The sequence below is a fragment of the Bubalus kerabau genome, chromosome X (genome assembly GCF_029407905.1).
Source record: "Bubalus kerabau isolate K-KA32 ecotype Philippines breed swamp buffalo chromosome X, PCC_UOA_SB_1v2, whole genome shotgun sequence".
In the NCBI taxonomy this organism is placed as follows: Eukaryota; Metazoa; Chordata; class Mammalia; order Artiodactyla; family Bovidae; genus Bubalus; species Bubalus kerabau.
In genome coordinates, this window is record NC_073647.1 from 158,352,447 (window position 1) to 158,361,778 (window position 9,332).

A 9,332-nucleotide genomic window follows, 5' to 3' on the forward strand; every position below is an offset into this window, starting at 1 on the left:
TTGCTCCTCCTCAAACCCCCACTTAACCTCCTGTGTCTCTCTGCCCCCTCGCCCTACTGTCTGTCTCTCTTCATGTCTCTGTCCATTTCTCTCTGTGTCTGTTTCTCTGTCTCTAGAGCACTTCTCCCCTCTCCACCACCCCATCCTCCTTTCTCTTGGAGAGAAGTCCACAGGTACCAGTTTCTCAGAGCCACGCCTCCACGCCACCAGCACCGGGTCTTCTGTATGTCCTGTTTTAATTATGCAACACCCCATTTCCTCCCCCAGATTGCCCAGGCTGGGCCTCCGATGGGCTGGCAGGTGAGCTTGCCCGGATCCTTCCTGTGCCACCAAGGTGAACGCAGACTGGATGTCGGCACTGAGTTCTCGGCTCTGGGACATGCCCCCGCACCACCTCTCCATCCCAGGTGAGGCCCCGCATGCTCGGCTCAGAGGGGATGCAGCTGCGAGACGGGTCCAAGTGTGGGAAGCCTCAGAGCCAAACATGCACACATGCAGGCACACACAGGCACACTGAACACACACACGCATGCACACACACACACAAAACACACATGCACACACACACCAAACACACATGCACACATACTGCACACACACACATACACACACCAGCACCTTCCCTTGTCTGTCCACTTTATCCCATTCAACCCGGAAGGTACGAGAACCCCTGAGAGCCTGCCTTCAGGACACATGCCGGCCTCCCTGGGGGGCGGGATTGTGTTTTCTCAGCCACTCTGTCCTACTCCTGGGGACCCCTCACCTTTCCACCCACGTTTTCCATCAGAGCTTGTGCAGCACCTTCTGCATTTGAGGCTGGAGGACCCAAAGTTTAAGGGGGCCACCCGCCCCCAAAACAACTCGATAAGTGATACCAGAACTACCTAATTAAAATGAGGAACCTCTGACTCCAGCCAGTTTGGTTGCAAAAAGTGCTGCAAAGCTCAGCTATAGGCGGGCATCTGGATTTGGGGATGGCCAGTGGTGACCAGGGTGGCGGGCACTTCCAGGGTGACACTGCTGTGCTCAGGCCATCTGAGGGGTGGCCACCAGACACCGTGGCCTGGGAGGGGAGGGTCCCTGCCAGACAGCACCCTGCTCACCTCCTCAAGGTGCAAACGTGCCCCATTCTCCACCGGCACTCCTCTGGCCGTGCAGACACTGGGCCCTGCCCTGGCTCTGTGACACTGGACACTGCCCGCTGGGAGCGCACATGGACAGTTGGACAAACAGGAAGTGCTGTTTTCTATGGAAGGCAGCTTTAGACTCTTTCTCACCCTCTCGACAGCTGTGGGGTTCTATGCCGGCCACCCCACCCTGCCTGGGAGGAGGGGCCCCACACGGCTCTTCCCTTGAGAGTGTGGAGCAGACAGGGAACCGTGGACCCAGTCTCTCGGCCCTTCCGGGTGCTTCCCCGTGGGGAAAGCTGTGGGGGCCCCACAAGGAGGAGGCTTCCGAGTCTTCAGGACCACAGAGGGGCCCTTGGCTGCTCTCCTTCCCGTACCCCTTACAAAATAACTCATGATGCCTCTCCCCCAAGCCCGGGCACCACTCATCTGCTTCTGTCTTTGTAAATTTGCCTGTTCTGGACATCTCTTATAAATGGACAGGTAAAATGTGTCCTTCTGTGTCTGCTTCTCTCACTGACCATCGTGTGTTCAAGGTCCATCCACGATGTAGCCTGTGTCAGAACTTCACTCCTTTTCATGGTGACTCATACACCACTGTGTGCATGGACCACATGCTGCTGACCCACCCATCCATCCATCCACCCATCCATCCACTCATCTATCTGTCCATCCACCCACTCACCTATCCATCCACTCATCCATCCAACCACCCACTCATCCATCCATAAATCCACCCATCCAGCATCCATCCATCCATCCATCCACAAACCAATCCATCATCCACCCATCCACTGATTGATCCATCCACCCACTCACCATCCATTCATCCATCCATCCACTTATCTATCCACCCATCCATCCACTCTTCCATAACATCATCAAATCAAATTATATTATGAACTTGTAAATCCTCCTTCCCATCCCTTGACCCTGAGAATAAATAAGAAAAGAAAAAAAGAGAAAGAAATAAAGCTAGTCCAAACCTATGTTCAGAGACAGAAGGGAAGATTTCTGGATTGTCCCCAGGTGACTGCTAAAGTATGAACCTCTCCACACTGTCTCTGAAACAGATCACACAGATTTAAAAGGGAAAAGAATAAGTAAAACCACACATAAATGACCACAACATTGGCGTCATAAAGAGCCTGAAAATACTATGAATAATTTCAAAGCACTTGTAACTAGAGAGGGTCTGTCTGTGCTCAGTTGTGTCTGACTCTTTGCAGCCCCATAGACTGTACCCGCCAGGCTCCTCTGTCCATGGGATTCTCCAAGCAAGAATAATGGAGTAGGTTGTCATTCCCTTCCCAGGGGATCTTCCCAACCCAGGGATCTCCCCTGCATCTTTTATGCCTCCTGCTTTGGCAAGTAGGCTCTTTGCCACGAGCACCACCTGGGAAACAACAAACCATAAAATCAAAAGCCATCTTAAGGCTTTCCTGTCCCAAAACGGGATTCCTTAAATAAATTGACTTTCACTTTCACACTTCTGCAGAGACCCCCATTTCGAGACAAGATTCAGTTCCCAGGACTCAGTGGATATGACTTTCGGAACTCTGCCATACCCCGCGGTGCTATAGCTGTGCATCCTTAGGGCAGCTTGGGGGCACAGAGGACAGGCTCAGGGGGTGATGTGTCCCCCACCTGGTTTGCCTGCAGGGAGCCACAGCATAATGACCTACTGCCTGAACAAGAAGTCACCCATCTCTCACAAGGAGTCGAGGCTGCTGCAGCTTCTGGGCAAAGTGCTGCCATGTGTCACCTTGCCCGTGGTGTTCAAGAGGTCCACCACCCAGGTGAGGGTCTGCGGGCACTCCCGGGCCCTGGACCCAGCTCCAGCCGCTAGTGTCCCCCACAGGGGGCGGTTTCCTTATCCCTCTTGGGGAAATGGGATTGAGAACAAACCTGCTGTAAAGCAGAATTGCTGTTTAGTCACTCAGTCATGTCTGACTCATTGCGACCCCATGGACTGTGGTCTGCCAGGCTCCTCTGTTCATGGGATTCTGCAGGCAAGAACACTGGAATGTGTTTCCATGCCCTCCTGCAGGAGATCTTCCAACCCAGAGAGCCTCCCAGAAAGGTAGGAAAGGACACAGCTTTACTGTAGAACCAGCCTGAAGCCAGAACAGGGACCCATGGACTAACAGCATCACCCTCTGAAGTCACAGAGGCCGGGGGAGCTGGGAGGGGAAGGGGGAGGCTGGGTCCCACCCTTTGTGCAGCTGAGCTGACACTAAAGCTCCTTCCTGGTCCCAGATAAGCAATAGCTGAGTTTCCATGTCCTCTGAGGTGGGTTTACGTTTGCACCCCAGCACCCCCTCCAGGGAGACTTTCTTGCTGGTGCAGATGGTAAAGAATCAGCCTGCAATGCGTGGGACCTGGGCTAGATCCCTGGATCGGGAAGATCCCATGGAGGAGAAAATGGCACCCCACTGTAGTATTCTCACATGGGAAGTCCCATGGACAGAGGAGCCTGGAAGGCTAGAGTCCATGGGGTCACAGAGAGTCGAGACGACTGAAGTGACTGAGAACACATGCACGCATTCACACCCCTCCCCTGTAGTGCTTCTCCTGGGTGGATCGGGGGTTTTATGGGGTACAGAGAAGCCAGGGTGGGAGGCAGTCATTGTAGAGGATGGAGAGGAGTCAATGGCGGGGGCCCTGTCTGTGCGGAGGGGGCACCCAATTGACAGTGGTCCTGTCACTGGCACACACATTGCCCAGGGGGTGGATGCAGGATGAGGTAGAAAACCCATCTGGGCTCAGGAGCCCTCAGGAGCAGGGGCCCACCTGGGCAGGACAGATGGCCCCTGCCTTCCTGTACCCGCACTTGAGGGGCACTCATATTCCTGGTTTTTCTGCTCCTGGGCTGGTCCTCCCAAGAGGACAAGAGGCTGTCAAGCACAGCTCTTACCTGTGTGATTGCTTCCTCCTGGGAGGTCCCCGGTTGCTGGAATCCTCCTCAGGGGATCTGATTGGCAGAGAGCCAGGGCTGGAATGGGAACAACTACATTCTTGCTTGCATCAGGTGCCTAAGCCTGGCCTTAAGAGCTCACACCCAGAGAAGGGAGCGAGCAGCAGGGGGTCCACCAGAGCCCAGGAGTCCTGCAGGACTGGGGTCCCTCTGCTCGGAGGGCCCCTTGGTGCTGGGTCCCTCTGTTCTGCATCCCTCCAGGGCAGGGTCCCCTCCATACTGTGGGACCTCAGTGCCATGGTCTCAAGTGGTATGGCTCCCAAAGAGACCTGGGTGTGTGCGGGGTGGGGGGCACAGGTGGTGGTCTTTCAGGGGGTGTTTAAGATCAGCGGCTGCAGCAGCACTGCATTTAATCCTTGTAGTGGATGGCAAGTGCCTGACCATAGCTGACAATATTCATATGAGTCTTTGTTTTTTCTTTTAATTTGGATTGGGGGTGGGGCTGTGACATCCTTTCCCATTTTTTATCCTTATATCTTTTTCTTTTTCTATTATGACTCTGTGTAGAGAATACAGTACCATTTTCTGCTACTAGTTTATGTTAATATTAGTTTTTGCTTTTTCTTTTATTTTGGATAGAGAGAATCTATTATTTTCTTCCCCACTTTTTTATCCTTATGTGTTTTTTTTTTTCTTTTTCCATTATGACTCCTCGTAGAGGACACAGTACATTTTCTGTTACAAATTTATATTAGGGCTTCCCTGGTGGCTAGTTGGTAATGAATCTGCTTGCAATGAGGGTGATGTGGGTTCGATCCTGGGTTGGGAAGATCTGGAGAAGGGAAAGGCAACCCACTCCAGTAATCTTGCCTGGATAATTCCATGGACAGAGGGGTCTGGTGGGCTACAGTCCACCGGATCAAAATGACTTGGAAACAACTGAGCAACTTTCAATTTTCAATGTACGTTAAAGTTATTTTTTGCTTTTTCCTGTCTTATTTGTGTCATGGACAGATGTTTTGTCCTTTTGTTCTCTTCCCTTGATTCCTTTTTGCCTTTCCTAGTGCTGTTTGTGGGGGTGGGCACAGATCTCTGTGGGTCTAGTGTATCCTCATGTCCAAGGGTCCAGCTTGGGTGTCATGGAACCTTGGCGTTGAGCCCACAGGGAGCTTCCACCCAGGGACTGCCTGAAGGAGTGTGAGGCTGGACTCTGCAGGAACACCCCCCCCCCCAAGACCACAATCTCGACCCGGGCTCTGTGCTCCACATGACCATTGACCCTGGGGACCCTGTTCCCAGAAGCAGTGCCTCAACCCCAGCAGCACCAACACGGTTGATTTCACAGTGGCCGATGTGGCCCTCAGTTGGGCATCCTCAGTGCATGCCCAGCCCCTGAGTTGGGGGCTGCCCTCTGTGCCCAGCACAGATGACCAACCTCTGTGTGCAGGTGCTGAGCATCATGAAGCACCTGGATGCTGGCGTGAGGACCTGCAGATGCCGCACATGGAGGAGGCTACCAAGAGGAACCTGCACTCTGGCCACATGGTGTACATGACGGCCATCATGGAGGTGGGGTTGGGGGCAGGGGTACGGACGGGGGGGGGGGGGTCCGCCAGCCAGGGACACCCACGTCTGGTCCAGGCAGGAGGGGGAGGGCCTCTGAGGGGATGGGCACACGTCCACTCAGGTGGACATGTGGTCACTCCAGGCAGGAGAGGCTGACCTCTAAGGGGACAACACAGGTCTACTCCAGTAAGAAGACACTGACCTCTAAGGGGACAACACAGGTCCACTCCAGTTAGAAGATGCTGACTTCTAAGGGGACGGACACACATCCACTCAGACGGACACACGTCCACTCAGATGGACACACAGTCACTTCAGACAGGAGAGGCTGACCTCTAAGGGGACAACCTCTAATGGGACAGACACATGTCCACTCCAGGCATGAAAGGGCTGACCTCTGGCATCAGTCACTCAGAATTCCCGACCAACGTGCGTTTCTGAACTCACAACTGCACCCCTGGCCTCTGGGGTGTTTCCCAGAATTTGGCTATCCAGGTCCCTGACACGTCTTTTCCTGTGTCCAGTTTTGGAGTGTCCAGTCCATTCTCTCGGCTGCTGGCCAAATCACTCAATGTCTCACTCTGGCCTCAGACCCCAGTGCCCCCACCACAGAACCTAAAGACCCTTGGGGTCTGGAGGTTCTGTCCTGGGCCTCAGTGTACATGTACCCTCCTGGCCTCGTACGCTCCCTGGAGTACAGACTTCACACAGTATGATAAGCAATGCTCTCTGCTGCTGTGCATGCACACACACATGCATATCCGTGCACACACAGACCCTGAACACATGCACACCTGTGTGTGCACCTGTACCTACTGGAGTGTGTACACACACACACACCAGCACACCAGAGCAATGCCACGGCTCCCCACTGCCACTCAGGAGAGGCTGGGTCCCTTGGGAGCATGACATAAAGACATGCTTTATGTGTTTGTGTGTCAGGACACCCCAACCCGTCTGTAGAGTGGCTGTGCTGGGGGAATTCCCCACCCATGACCCTCTGTTTCTCACTACAAGGCCCTTCACCCCACCCCACCCAGGACATGATCATGGAGATATGAGTGGCTGGAGAACCACCCCCAGGAAGTGGTTATCCTGGCATGCAGGAACTTCGAGGGCATGATACAGGACCTGCACGAGTACCTGATGGGCTGCATCAAGAACATCTTTGGGGACATGCTGTGTCCCCGTGGGGTGTGAGCAGGGGCCACAGGCTTCCCATGCTCTTGGAAGCGGGGGTGGTGGGAGCACTAGGCCTCACTGTAATCAGACTATCTGCTCGCTGTGTGAGGCTGATTCAGGCACCAGGTGATGCTGCTCATGGAACCCCAGTAATCCACCCACCACTGTCTCCACTCAAACACCCCAATGACCAGCCCATCACTGGTCACAGGCACCCCCAATAATCCACCCTGCCTGGTCTCTATTCAGACACCCCCAAAATCCATCAATCATGCCTCATGATGCCCCAGTAATCCACCTGCTGTTTTCTATCAAAAACCCCAATAATCCATCCACCTCTGTTTCCACTCAGGCACCCCAATAATCAACCCATCACTGCTCAAGACACCCAAGTAATCTACCCACCACTGTCTCCACTCAAAGACCCCCAAAATCTACCAATCACTGCTCAAGACACCCCAATAACCCACCCATCACTGTCTCCACTCAGACACCCTAGTAATCGACCCACTAGTGTCTCTACTCAGACATGCCAATAACCCACCCATGACTGTCTCTTCTCACAGAGAACCCAATAACCAGCCCATCACTGCTCATAGACACCCTAATAATCCACACATCACTGTAGCTTCTCGGACACCCCCAATAACTGACACATTGTGTCACAGGGCACCCAATAACCCCTGTGCACATGTCTCATGGGCACCCGGATGATTCTCCCCCTAGGAGGTGCTGACTCTGCACCAGCTGTGGTCCCACGGCCAGCAGGTCATCCTGTCGTACAAGGACGAGGCATCCATGAGTCAGCATGCAGAACTGTGGCCCGGTATCCCCTATTGGTGGGGGAACCAGGTGAAGCCCTGAGACCTCGTCCAGTACCTGGAGCTCATGAAGAGCTGAAGCCACCCAGGGGAGTGCTGCTTTCAAACCGGGACACCTGGCCACATGCATGTCCTAGCGCATGGGGATGGCTTTGGGTTCACGTGGAGAAATGGAACAGGATGTATTAGGGGACGTTATTCTGTTCAGCACATGGGGACCAGAGCATGGACATCCTTGGGGACGTTACTGTGTCCACCACAGGGGGTCAGGATGTAGGCAGGATGTGGACATCCATGTGGACATTATTGTGTCCACCACACGGGGCCAGGACATGGACATCTTTGGGGTCACTGTCCAGCCCACCTGCCCTTTGTAACAGGAGAAATTCATGAATCAACACCCCTGTGAGCCCCTGCTGTCTGAACTTTGGTCTCTGTCGGACATCTGAATCTCTGACCTCTGCGGAGGCCAGAATCTGGGTGAGTGATGGCACAGCTTGGTGACTGCGTGGGCAGGTGACCCCATGGGTTAGGGGTCGCATGGGTGGGTGACTGTGTGGGTGGGTGACCCCATGGGTTACTGGTCACATGGGCAGGAGACCATGTTGGTTGAAGACTGCGTGGGTGGGTGACTGTGTGGGTGGGTGACCAGTTTGAGTTGCTGAGTGCAGGGTGGGTTACCATGTGAGTTGCTGACCCGGAGAGTGGGTGACCCCATGGGCGGGTGACGGTGTGAGTGGGTCATCATGTGGACAGGTGAGCACATGTCCTCGCAGGTTAGTGACCACATGGGTGGGTGCCCACGGGGCTTGGTGGCCAGTGGAGGGATCACTGCATGGGGTAGTGACCCCATGGGTGGGTGACCACGTGAGTCGGTGCCCACACGGTTTGGTTGGCCACATGACTCCATGGGTTAGTGGCTGCACACGTGGGCAGCTGACCCCACAGCTGGCACCATGAACAGCAGCCCCTCTCTTGTCCCAGGCAGGCTGATGGTGGCCGGCATCAACCTCTCAGAGAACCTGGAGTTAGTCTGCATCCACCCAGCCTGGTCCCTGGAGAAGCTGACCCAGTGGGGGCTCCCCTACCTTTGTGCATGGGTGCGGGGCCAGTGCCCGGGGTTGGCCACCGGCCGTACCAACACCGTCGCAGGCGAATTCATCTGGGCCGACGGGTTGGCGACATCATCGGGTTGAACTGGAAGCTGCTTCGGGCTGACGTACTGTGCATGTGTGGAGCTGGGCATCACAGAGGCTGCGTCTCAGTCATGTCCTGCGACGTTACAGGCCTTAACCGGAAGCCGCCTCGGGGCTGAGGGATGGCGCACCGAGGAGCTGGGCCTTGCGGAGGCAGCTCCTCGTTCACATCCTGTGATGTCACTGGGCTGAACCGAAAGCTGCTTCGGGGCTGAGGGACGGCACATGGGTAGAGCTGGGTATCATGGAGGCTGCGTCTCAGTCACGTCCTGTGACGTCACCGGCCTGAACCGGAAGTGCCTCGGGGCTGTCCGTTGACACGTTGAGGAGCTGGGCATTGTGGAGGCCATTCTCAGCCCTGTCCTTTGGGGCTTGTCCTCCGTCCGCGCGTCCACTGAATGTGGGTGACTGCCGAGGTGGGCCAGGTGGCAGGGTCCATGGTCTCCTCGGTCCTCCGTGTGTCTCTCGGTGACTGCAGGGTGTGAGGTGTTGATTAAAGGTGAGTGTACTCAGAGAACCTGGA

The 9,332-nt window shown here is 54.9% G+C and overlaps 1 pseudogene; it reads left to right on the forward strand.

Annotated features, from left to right (window-relative positions):
• The first annotated feature begins 288 nt into the window (after positions 1-288).
• Positions 289-9,112, forward strand: LOC129639915 (PI-PLC X domain-containing protein 1-like; annotated as a pseudogene).
• Positions 9,113-9,332: the final 220 nt, after the last annotated feature.